Source organism: Equus asinus, chromosome 2 (assembly GCF_041296235.1).
Source record: "Equus asinus isolate D_3611 breed Donkey chromosome 2, EquAss-T2T_v2, whole genome shotgun sequence".
In the NCBI taxonomy this organism is placed as follows: domain Eukaryota; kingdom Metazoa; phylum Chordata; class Mammalia; order Perissodactyla; family Equidae; genus Equus; species Equus asinus.
Genome location: NC_091791.1, coordinates 83,892,671 through 83,905,395, shown reverse-complemented (window position 1 = coordinate 83,905,395; position 12,725 = coordinate 83,892,671). Strand labels below are relative to the sequence as shown.

The following is a 12,725-nucleotide window of genomic DNA, read 5'->3' as shown; positions in this document are numbered from 1 at the left end:
GGATGATATAAATAGAATTCCTATAGGAAAAGATATTTGGCAAAAAAATTTACTATTTGACATACCTCTATCCTTAAATCCATTGTTGGAACAAAGGATAGGGGAGCCTCACTTCCAAGGCTTGTGTAGTGATGGGTGACAATAAGTCTCCTCTGATTTGTGGTGTGTTAGCTTGAGGTTGGTTGGTTTTATAAATCGAATGAAAGAAAGGTACCCAAAGTGCACCAATTACTCTAAGAAGGTTTCATTTCTTGGAAGCTGACTGATGTAGAAACAAGTGGGTCCTGAAGGATTGGGATTCACTTGGCAGAAGTTGTCCTCCCACTCAAGCCCTTGACCCCAGGGAAACACATCCAGAATTCCTGAGACTGCAGGGACCCAGCTACTGGATGAAATTGTGTCCAGAAACTGGGAAGTGGGACCAGCCATTGTGCAGACCAGCGTTAAATGAGTGGTCTGGGCTGAAGGCGGGAGATCCAGGAAGAAGAGGATTCCTCGCTGTCTCTATCGAGGTAGGGAAGCCCAGACGCATGTAAGTCAGGCCTCTTTACAAACTAGCAAGCTGCCACTGTTCCTATGCTTCTTATGCACCAAAAAGGTGAAGATGAGATGGCCCAGGTGTCCTTACTACAAGGTCCCTAAAAAAGTCTCTTCCTCAAAGGAAAAACCAGTTTCCAAATTCCTCCGAGTAAGCACTCCATGGAGACCAGATTACATTCCTATCATTCCTTGATGCTTTTATAGGTTAGCGTGGAGCCAGCCACCGGCCTTCTCCTTTCACCTGTTTTCCAGGAGCAGCATAAACAGCTTGGAGCTCCAGGGCTCCCAGGCTGCAGCTGCTGCTCGGAGCACATAGCCACCCACCTCGCGGGCCACTGGGGGCTCCCTTCCTTTCCTGGATGGCCTGTTTTCCTCTGAGCCATTCTTCAGTCCTATGAAATGTGAACATATGCCACATTTGAGACGAAAATGCTCTGGGAATCTTGGGACACATAAAGACAAGCAAACAGCCCCACCTGTGTGCGTAGCCTGGCAGACTCACCGCCCATTCGCACCCCAGCCCAGTGAGGCCCGGAGCTAAGTGCTGATTCTCACCCTCTGGGTCCCTGCTTCAGAGCTTCTGGCTCTCAGAGACTTTCCTAAAAAAACCACATGCCAGCATCACTCTACCATACAGAGGACAGCAACTCAGGGCTGTGATTATTTTGTTTTTTAGGTGATGACGTTTTTTCTCACCCTGTGAGCTATTCTGCTTCAGTCTTCCCCTCTTCTGTTTCACGCTGACATTTACACCTGCTGTCAAACCAAACTGAGGCCCAGAATGGACGCTAATGACCAAAAGCTTCATCCAAGGGTTGGCAGTCGTGGGACAGCGACTCCAGGCTCCGGCTCCTGAGGCTGTGCTTTTTTATAAAATTGAGTGAAGAACCGGTTCCTTGTAATGGAATCCCAGTGCCACTGAGGGAAGCAGCTCGGAATTCCGTAGAGCTGGGAGACTCCTGTGTGATCCTTCTCTTTGCCCTTAGCTCCACCTTCCATCCAGTCCCAATTGGCGCTCCTACTGATGGCAATGGTCCCGTATTCCCATCTAAGGAGCCCGCTGCGGCCACCAGCAAGATCTTTCAGGGACATGGAATATCAAAACCTTACGTTCCTGACTGTATTGTCACAGTGCTCCCAGCACCCCATGAGTGGCTGTGCAGATTGTAAAGCTCGCCTATGGCACTACTCTCAGGGACAAGGGGACCGTTGAAGACAGGCTCACAGGAACCGGTTCTGGCCGGTGGAAGGCCTGGTGGCACATTAATAAATCATACACTTAACAGTTTAGATTAAGTCACATCTGAATGAGTCATTTCTCTATGAAACTCGCCGCTCCCCTACGTCAGCAAGGCAGAGGGCCAGAGCAGGGCTGGACACTGGCGCACGGTGCTGGCTGATAAAGTGCTTTTTGTGTAATGATTAAGGGCCTGTGAGAGTCGGGTGCACCGGCCTGGCTGTGGAACCCGAGGCCCCGCACCCCCACAACAGTCGGGGTGGCCCGGTGAGTGCGCCACTGTTCAGACAGCCGCTCTGCGGCTGTGAACCCAGGGCCCCCACACCAACACTAGGGGCCCTGTGTAGTTGGGGAGAGAAGCAGAAACCGTGAACAAACCCATCAGCCAACTTCACCTCCCCGTTTGTTTTTCATTCTGTTTTTTCTTAGACAGGCTCTAAGGTCAGAAGAACAAAGAAGTTGGATGTCTGTAAAGTGAGGGCGTCCTGCCCCTGACACAGGTGATTCCAAGGCCAGGCAGCCAGGGAGGTCAGACAGAGACAGTGCGGGGAGCACCCAGCATCCTGCCTGGGGAGAATGGGGCCAGCACTTCCATGATGTGTCACACACTGGCAGACCTTCCCCCAGATCACAAAGCTAATGCCCTCACAGGTATGCCCACCTGGAGTTCCATTGAACCTGGTAACACCCCACCCACGTGCAGGCCGCTGCCCCTCTGCCTGCAGTCCTGTCTTCAGCCCAGGTGAGAACCTCCAGAGCTGTGCTTGGAAACTTCCATGAGTCGCCAGTTACTCTGGCTGTTGTGCCCTAGACTAGACAATGCCTCCTAACAGGTCTCCTGTCTGAGTCCAGGCCCTTATGCCTCCCTGACCTTCTCCATGATGCCTATTGGATGACCTTTCCTGGTTTTTTTTTGAGGAAGATTAGCCCTGAGCTAACATCTGCTGCCTATCCTCCTCTTTTTGCTGAGGAAGACTGGCCCTGAGCTAACATACGTGCCCATCTTCCTCTACTTTATATGTGGGACCCCTGCCACAGCATGGCTTGCCAAGGGGTGCCATGTCCACACCGGGGATCCAAACTGGCGAACCCCTGGCCGCCAAAGCAGAACATGTGCACTTAACGGCTGCACCACCGGGCCAGCCCCAGGATGATCTTTCTAAAATGCAAATTTTAAGGTGTAATTCTCTAGCTTAGAAAATCCCCAGGACTCCACAGTGCCTGCCTAAGGAAAAGTGCACCCCTCGCCCTGGCACGTGACACTTCCGAGAGCTCAGTCTCCCAGCCTCATCTGCACAGATTTTCTCCCAGGATCCTCCTCAGTTCCACTACCCACCCCTCCCAGAAGCGGTGATAGCAGGTGCCCAGCCACAGGGAAGGACAGGCCCATCACTCCACATGAAGCTCTCCACCGGGATGCAGAGGCCTCTGATGGGGGCTGAACCTGTGCTCATGCTCAGGTAGGGCAGGAGCCAGGAAGATGCCAAAAGAGACAAAAAAGATGCCGAAAGAACTTTTCTCTTTCTGACACACAAGAAACCTTTCAATGCCTCTGTCATGGAAGGCTTAGCTTGCATAACAAACCTAGTCTCCTTTCTGAGCCCTGAGTTCCTGATGCTTTTTTCCCCACTGTCCAACAAGGGGAAAAATTCCTTCCAGGGATTTCCACATTGAACTACAATATGAGGTGGTGTAACAATACTATTGTTATTATTATTATTATTACTTTGGTGAGGAAGATTGGCCCTGAGCTAATATCTGTGCCAGTCTTCCTCTATTTTGTATGTGAGACACGGCCACAGCATGGCTTGATGAGCAGTGTGTAGGTCTACGCCTGGGATCCAAACCTGCGAACCCCAGACCACCAAAGCAGAGTATGAAAACCTAACCACTATGCCACCAGGCCAGCCCCAACAACACTATTTTTGGAAACAGCAGTTTGCTTTAACAATAGCATTCCTGCTTAAACCTGGCTTTGATGAAAAATTCTTCCCCCAAAACTGATTATATAAGTATAGAAACATATTTGATAAGAAAATGTGATATAATTTTAAATAAAATATGTAAAAATGGTTTCAATCAAGGTGCTAAATAGGGAAACCTTCCTCATAATATTTCCTTATTCTAATTCCTTCCTTAAAATTTTCTAAATTTTACATTTCAATTTAATTATTTTAATAATAAATTTAGATGTTTCAGAAAACCCAAATGTTTTTTGTTTGAGATGTTCTGTGCTTTCTATTTTTGTAATGCTTCAAAATTAAAACTTAAAAAGTAATACACTAAAGTTGAAAACCCCAAAATGGATGTGTCTTCATATTATAATGTTGGACTTTCAAAGTTCATTAGGTATCCAGAAATTTCCTAGAATGTATGATTTAAAAAAGTAAAAACATTCAAATGAAGCCTCCAAGAAGTTTTACTTTCCCTATAAATATTAATAATTCCCTGAACAAGATGTGAATTTGGAGCAGAGTTCTGCAGGGGCACACTGGTACAAGAGGCATCCTTTGGGGCCAGCCCAGTGGTGCAGCAGTTAAATTCACACGTTCTGCTTTGGCAGCCCGGGGTTCACCGGTTCAGATCCGGGGTGTGGACATGGCACCACTCATAGAGCCATGCTGTGGCAGGCATCCCACATATAAAGTAGAGGAAGATGGGCACATATGTTAGCTCAGGGCCAGTCTTCCTCAGCAAAAGAAGCAGGATAGGTGGCAGATGTTAGCACAGGGCTGATCTTCCTCAAAAAAAAAAAAAAAAAGAGACATTCATTTGGCTGCTGTGATGCTGCGAGCCTTGTGTGACTTGGAGCCCACAGCCCTGGCACAGGCTTTCTTTTAGGCTATCCTAAAATTGCAGACAAGGTAGTGTGATCCTGAAGTCACCAGCTACGACTTTGGCTTCCTAATTCTCTGTTGTTCAGAGAGTCTTTTCAGCAATTCTGTAAGCACCTTGTCCCTGTATTAAACCCCTTTTGATTAAAATACCTGGAGAGGTTTCTAGTGCCTCATTCTGACTAATACAAAGCCAATTCTTCCCATTATTTTCCCCATTTTATAGGTGAGGAATTTGAGGTATCCTGATTATTCATTTCAGTTATTCCTGCTTCTCCTACTCTCTTTGCTCACAGAAAAATCCTTACCGTTATAACAGCAATTATGGCTTATAAGCCATGAGAAGCACAAAAAGTACTTAAACTGGTAAGAACAGATACTATGCTTGATTTTAGCCAAAAGGCGAAGAAGCAGTGAAAAGTACTTAAGGATAAGAAAATATGTGAGACGTTTATTAAATAAGTTGAAAAAGGCAACCTTGGAGTTAAAAAAAGATGGGCATTAGAAGGCAAAAACTACTCCAAAAAAGGTGAATTAGAGACATTCTAAGGGCTGGGCTCAGATAGAGTGGATAAAACAACAGGATTAGAGTGTGTATTTAAATAGTACCAACGCTCCTAAGAAACATGTCTCCTTTATTAACCCTAAAATCTCTAATATTTGGAGGATAACCATGCCAAAGCCATGATACAGGAGTTGTTGGTGTTAAAGTGGAGGCAGAGGGATACGTATACCATGGGCCATGAGAATGCATCTCACAGATCTCCCATCAGAGAGTGTAATCGATCAAAGGCTCTTGCTCTGTGCCCTGAAATCTATCACTGCTTTTGCCCTGAAGCCATGATTCTCAGTCAATGGCTAGAGCAGCAGGGACAATGAAGAAGGCCATTCCCAGGAGCCACTGGACATCTTTGACATCTGATTTGGCTTGAGGACTCCTTGACAGCCAAGATGAACCTTCCTTAGGTGGTACTGGGCACTGTCCTCTCGGAGGGACACCTCCACCTACCCATCCTCTTCTCCCCACTTCACTCACTGTCAGATTTGCATCGACATCGCTTTTCCAGACTTCCCCATCTCTCTCCCCGTTTCCTCTTACAGGTGTGGCCCCTGATAAAATCCTTGATGTTAAATCCCGTCCTGGCACTTGCTGCTCAGAGGACCTGGACTAACGCATACCCTAAGTACAAAAGGAATACAATGCCATTCTCTGCAGTAGAGCCCAAGGAAAAAAGACACACTTCTAAAATGAACTGTATTTGATGGGCCAGGCAAACTTGGGGGAGGCACCTTCAAGTGCCTTTTTAAGCATTCACTCTGCGCCAGGTGCTGGGCAAGAAATTTTTTCCTACTTGTAGTGAGGTCATAAGTTCACTAACGCTGAAATTCAGATATGCAGAGTCTCTATAAAAATTTGGCCTTCCTGTGGAGCCCTTCCCACCAAGTAGAAATAAAAATTTAACTTTATTTATGTTTGAAAACTTAGACTGATCTGATCATTTATACAGTCCCATGAGTACCTAATTTCTCTTGAATTAAAAGAGCTGTTTCTCTGATAGCTTCTCCCAACTGTTACCGAACCTGAAATGAGTTCGCTCGCCCGTTGCGCAGCAAGCCAATCTCTGACACTGGATGTGGTGGAAGAAAGCAGGAATTTTATTTTTGCACAGCACTGAGCAAGGAGAGAGGGCAGCTAATGCTCAAATCCCAAACTCCCCAAAAAGCTGAAAGGAAGGGTTTTTATTTGGGGTTTTAGGTAGGGGAGGGGGAGCATATGGCCTTGCTGGTCAGAGCTTTCCCACCAGCCCATATCTCTTTGCGGGAGGAGATAGTCCAGGTGCTTGTCCTTGACGGTGTCTGTCTCCATGAAAAATAGCGGATGCTGGAGCCAGGAAGCCAGAGAGTAAGCAGGGAATGAGTGTTTTGGTTTTAACCCCATATATGCTAAGTTTAATATGGGGAAACTGATATCAGGGTCGGTATCACAACCCCTGCCTCTCTTCTTGAAATGATGGCACGGCATCCAGAAGGAACCTGTGGAGAGGGCAGAGACTCCAGGTTCTTAGCTACTCCTTGTCTGGTCTCTCTGCTTGTTCAGAATTCCAGAGGGCTAGTAGTTGCTGGTTTGTCCTCATCTTGGTTCTTGCTGCTGCAGGTCCCCTGGTCTCTGTCGCATCCTCCTTCTGGCCCCTTAGACAGACAATCCCTTACAGTGTCTGCCATGGGCTCACTTGGCCCTGCCACAGCTGGCATCGTGGTCAGACATCTGGGTATCATCTCAGTATCCACACTGTGTGGGGACTAAGGATGGCTACAGCAGTTATGTTCCCAAGGTGATGTGGCCTTGCCCAGGTAGATGAGGCAGCATGTAAGACACGATAACTTAACAGAGTTTGAATGGGGGCAAGGGCACCAATACCTCCATTCTCACCCTTGGTGTAAGGCTCACCTATCTAAAATTCCCGCACCCTGAATATACACACACACACACACACACACACAGAGTGCTGACCAACGCACAGAGAGGAAGTCTCCAAACTTTCCATTAAGCCTTAATGGAGAGCAATGAGGCCTGACTTCGGAATGCATGTGGGTGGGGAAGCCGGGTGCAGAGCACGCATTTTGCAGTGCAGGTCAAGGCAGAGGCAGTGTGCGTCTGAAGGCAGCGGCTCCCAATTCCCCAGACAACTTCCTGGTTCTACAGTCTCATATGGTGTCAGTGGACCCTCTTCACAGAATCTCAGCTAGATTCTACTCTTCAGCCAGTGGTTTTGTAAACCATGTAACGCCCTGAAATAAATCTTTTCCCACGCAAGGTAGCAGTAGTGAATTCTATTGTCTGCTGCTGAACACTGACCACAGCAACACCATATTGAAATTTCATAGTCATCTATCTTCTGCGCTTCACGATTGAGTTCCTTAAAGACAAGGACAGTGCTTTCATTTCTGCAGCCCCAGCAATGAGCACCACGCCTCAGCCCTAATGGGAACAAGAAAGAGCTCTTCCTGTGGGCAAGATATGGTGGGATGTGGAGCAGAGTCAACCAGCAACTTTGTGTCAGAGCCTTAAAGGTAGCTTTTCATTCTTCAGTCAGAGCTGGCAGGATCACTGGGGCCTCCAGTTCAGTTTAGCACTTTATCATTCACTGGTTTTATTCCAGCCATCGCCTTGAGGGTAAAAAAGTCCAATAAACTGTGGTATTCATTTGATATATAATTTGCTTATCATATTTCCTTAGATTTATGACTTTATGGTGCTCATAGTTACTTTATTCCTTTATGTCAACTCATTTTGTCTTCTTTCAAGCATCTTTTGTGGATTTGTTCTGCTTTTCTAAAAAAAAAATGATTTTATTAGAGTTGTACCAAATATTAATCTTTCTCCTAAAATTGTCTTAAAATCAGATTAATGTGGTAAGAACTTCATATGACATAGAGTTTGACTGAAACATTCTGATATCTTCTCCGAATTCTTTTTTACTATCAAATGAAATTGTCCTCAAATTATCTTGGAAGGAAAAAATTGCTTTTGGGGAGCTCTAAAGATTTTCTCTTTATTGGTGATAGATACAAAGTTCAGTCTTCTAAATTGTGATTTAATACAATGTTTTCAAACATTTAATGTTGAAAAGAAAATTTATTTGTTCTAGAGCTTTATAATAATAATAGTCCTATAACTTTAAAACTAACCCTAAAATCACTAGCTTTTAGTCAAGACAAAAATTCTCTGTCCAGAAGGCAATAGTAAGCCACCTTTCATTCTGCAACCCCAGACTTCTCCATTGTGTTGGGATTAAATCCATGTCACTATGCCAATGGATTTAAGGATTTTAGAAGAGGGAGAGGGAAAAGGGGAAAAGTATTATAAAATGATTAATAACTTCTTGGTCTCCCTGACTACAGAGTTCATGGTGCTAATCCTTTGACTACAAAATAGTGTTGCAAAAATGATCTTATTGCTACCTGCCTGATGTCACGGGAGGATGACGAGTTTGCTGTGTTCTGTAGAGGAACCGGTTATAGTTGTAAGTGTCAAGTCAGTACAGCATGCTTTATACACTCCATGATGGACTTTCCACTGCCTCCTCCCACCCTCCCTCCCTCAGTTCCTCTCCCCTTCTCACCCTCTCTTCCCTGCTTGTTCTTTTTTCTTTCCATCCTAGTTTTTATTACCAAATATGATTTTCCTAAGCTCCTTTAAGCTCCTCAAAGTAAGCAAGTTAAATTTTGTCCTCTTCATAATTTTGCCTACTGTCTGCCATTGATCAACAGAAAACTATGAAAAGGTGTGTCTCTATATATATTAAAAACTAAACCTATAGAAGGGTATACAGTGGAAAAACCCAAGTCTATCTCCATGTCCCCTGACTCTCTCAATAGCATTTATCAGAAATACCATTATTAACTTTAAAAAATATGTATTTTATATGTATGTGTGTACATATGTACACATATGTATATTATATGTAAGGATTAGATATACATTTGTGTGCATATATATGTGTATATGTGAGGGCAGATTTCATTTGTGTGTACATACATAAATAGTTATAGATATAGATACAGATTTACATATGTGTTTATGATGATAGATGTATATTTTAAAGTTAATAATTATTATTATATAACCTTGATGTCTTCATCCAGAACTATATTTGAGACTTCTTCCCATTCTTCATAATTGCTACATAGTATCATGGTAGGAATAGATCATAATTTGGGCTACTACTCTTTTTTTATTAGGTTTTTTTTTCCTGTTTGCTGAAATCGTTTATGTTCATTATTGAAAATTTGGAAAGCACAAGCAAGAATGATGAAGGAAATGAATCCAGCTACCGTGGTGTACATACGCTTTAGACTACCTGACAGGGCTGCCCCGTGGAAAGCTGTCTCCAAGAAGACCAGTTGTCCAGCCTTGAGGAAAGAGAAATCTCACTGAGAGCCCTTCTCAAGGGCTCAGATGGGCCTCTGAAATGACACAGCACCTCTGAATTCAGTCCAGATCATATGAGTGCCAAACACCAACAGATGTTTTGAAAAGGCTTATCAGGAGTGATTATTCCTTTGGTTCAATCAGTAATTAATTTCCTCCAGAGTACTTAAGGTGTTGGCCTTGGAGTAGGAAGTATATGGAAGAGCAATCACCTGTTGGTCAAAGAAATCCATTGTGGTATAACCAAGAATATATCTGATCTTTGTCCCTGATTCCTGACACAGCTTCAAAAAGCCTGGAATTTTCTAAGGGACAGGACTGTCCTTTTTATGCTAAGGCTGGAGGGGGCCCCTAAGTAGGTTCATGATGGGATCTGATTACCAGAAAGATCAACCACGTCATTAGAGTGTTGAAAGTTTGGGCCAGTCTGACCTCTAGGAGATTGAGTTCACTCACATGACTGATGATTTAATCAATCCCGCCTATATAAGGAAATCCCAATAAAAACTCTGGACATTGAGGACCTATGCCCACATACCCTCCAAAGCAAAGGCCCAAAAATCATGAGCGTGTAAGCTTTGTCTTATTCCTGGGGTGTTTAATATGGCTGCTTTATTAAATTTCTGCCATGACACAATCTTTAACGCTTCCTGTTAGTGTTACTAAGTACAATGGGAAGCAGCAGAGCCATCTTTAGGCTTCTGCTATTAACAAGACTTGTGACCTGTAGAAGTTACTTAACTCGCCTAAGCCTTAGTTTTCTCATTCACAATAAAGGGAGTTAATACAGTGAAAACTGAAGAACAAGATGGAGGAGTGGGAAAGTGCTTTGAAAGGTTAAAATGTCCTCATCACTACAACCTTCATCTTCGGTATTCAGATTAATCTAGTGTTGACTCATTGTGATAGATCTCAGGACATTGCAACTCTCTACTATTTGTATTTGTATTAATTTCTTTCTGAATTTACATATAGCTAGGATTAGCAGCTGCTTACTTTGTGCTAGGCAATGTGCTGTGGAATTTCTTTCATAACTTTCTCTTGGTCAAGAAGTAGATGCTCTTTTTGGTCTCATTTTATAGATGAGGAAAATGAAATTTAGCAAGGAGAGAGTTAAGCTGCTCGAGGTGACCTATAGTAAGTGATGGAAACCAAGGCTGCCTGTGTTCAGAATGCTTGTCCTTGGCCAAAATCCTCCCCATTTCCTAACTGATACTCCGACATGCCAGGTCCCTGTTCCTATAAAAAAGTCAAGGAAGACAAAAGAAAACAGGCCAATTGTCAATCAGTCTATTCCGATGTTCTCCATTTTCCATATTTGCCCCAGCAATTATATATTCTTTTCAATAACGTTGTCATTCTGTGTTGCTCAAGCACTTGAATGCTATTTTTAAGGTGCATTATTAACAATTTTGGCTATCAAATACTTTTTTCTTCAAAGTATCAAAATTATCACTGATTGCATTCATTATTAACTCATAGCATAGGTCGTATCATGGTTGATTATCTCCTCCTATTCCTGAATTCCTTTGCAGAGGTTACTGTCTGTTATTTTCATGCAGTGGACTGTATTGAATAGAAATTCTATCGCCTGCTTAGTCAGTAATTCATATGCTACTAGCAAAATAAAATCTACCAATCCTATAACTATGTTATCTTGGAAATTACCCTTGATTTATGAAGGATATTACATAGGGTGAAATTGTTCAACATAATTATTTTTTGGCTTGTACGTCAATGTGTTTTCAAATGTAACAGACCAATTGTGAGAGAGCCTTCTACTCTCTGTGTGCTGGCTGAACATACAGTGTGCTGCGGAGAGAAGCTACTGTACATGCAGGAAAGCCACATCCACATCCAGAAGGTCTGAGTTGTTTTGCAACAGTGTCATTTGAAATAGTAGAATCCTTTCATTTTCTCCTGGCCCACCAGCCTCCCCAACCTAATTATCAGATGTGGGGAAGAGGAGTAAAAAGTCATTAAGCTTAAGAAGACAAGGAGTTTGCTAGGCTCCTGCATCAGTTCAGATAATGCAAGCTGTGTACAAACAAACCCAAAGTACCAGAGGTTTACCACAATAGAACTTCATTTTTACTGATGTAACAATCCAATGTCTGTGGAGTGTGTGGCTTTCCACACAGTAACTAAAGATTTGGCTCATTCCGTTTTGCAGCTTCAGAGACTTCAGTCCAGCCAGAAGACAGAAAGAGTATTTTAAAGAATATCAAATTTTGTTTCAATGTCAATAGAAGCCAAATAATCAACAGATTGCCTAGAGATGAAAGAATGAAGCAAAGATGTCAGTTACACGGTATGAATATTCTGTGTCACAGGCTCTGGTAGCCTGAGATGTCCTCTTCCTCAGCTGGAAGATCTGCAAGATGAATCTCCTTACAGACAGGTTGGATGAACACTACCAACTCTGGGATTCTCCTTTTTCTGTGATTGCACTGCTAACTGACTCCTTCTGACCCACCCATTCTTTCTTGTTAGCACGGGCCTGCCATATCCAAGAGGCTGCATGCAATACTGATTCAGGACAGAGCTGTGGGTGTCACTCTAGAGCAAACGTTAGTTCCACTGCCCACCCCTCCCAACTCTGAGGGCCCCACACTCTGTTCACCCTGAGTGCCTATGTGATATGGGTCACACGCTAAGCTTAATGAGATTCATCACTCCAACAATTCTAAAGAAGGCAGAGAAGATACAGATATCAGCCAATGACCCTTCAATGGTATTGACGTTGCATAGACCACATTATGAAATGCTGTCAATGTGTATTCACATTTACAAATGTGCCTCATGAGTCTGTTTAGCACTGGGCCATAAGGTTCCCATTTCCAGAACCACATCCCCACCCCTCAATGATTATGTCAGGGTGTGCATGTTTCTATCAATTGGGTTCCGTCAGCCTTGGGTCTCGGAGCCCTCTGTCTCTTTGACAGGAACCATTTTCCTGAACCAAGAGAGCCATTTTCCATGTAGTGAGTGTATGGTACTTGGGAAACAATAGTGATTATGTATGTTGGTCTCTCCCCCTGGTTCCCGGCACAGAGCTCTTAATACCCTAAGTAATAAGAGCACCAGGGCATCTTTTGTTCTAATATTTGGTCTTTGACCCTGGTTCCTGACACAGGGCTCCTAAACCTCTTGGAATTTCCTGGGTGACAGCAATGTCTTT

General features: G+C 43.8%; 1 pseudogene; it reads right to left on the bottom strand.

Moving 5' to 3' along the window:
* Positions 1-4,906: 4,906 nt before the first annotated feature.
* On the bottom strand, positions 4,907-5,026 carry LOC123283676 (U2 spliceosomal RNA; annotated as a pseudogene).
* Positions 5,027-12,725: the final 7,699 nt, after the last annotated feature.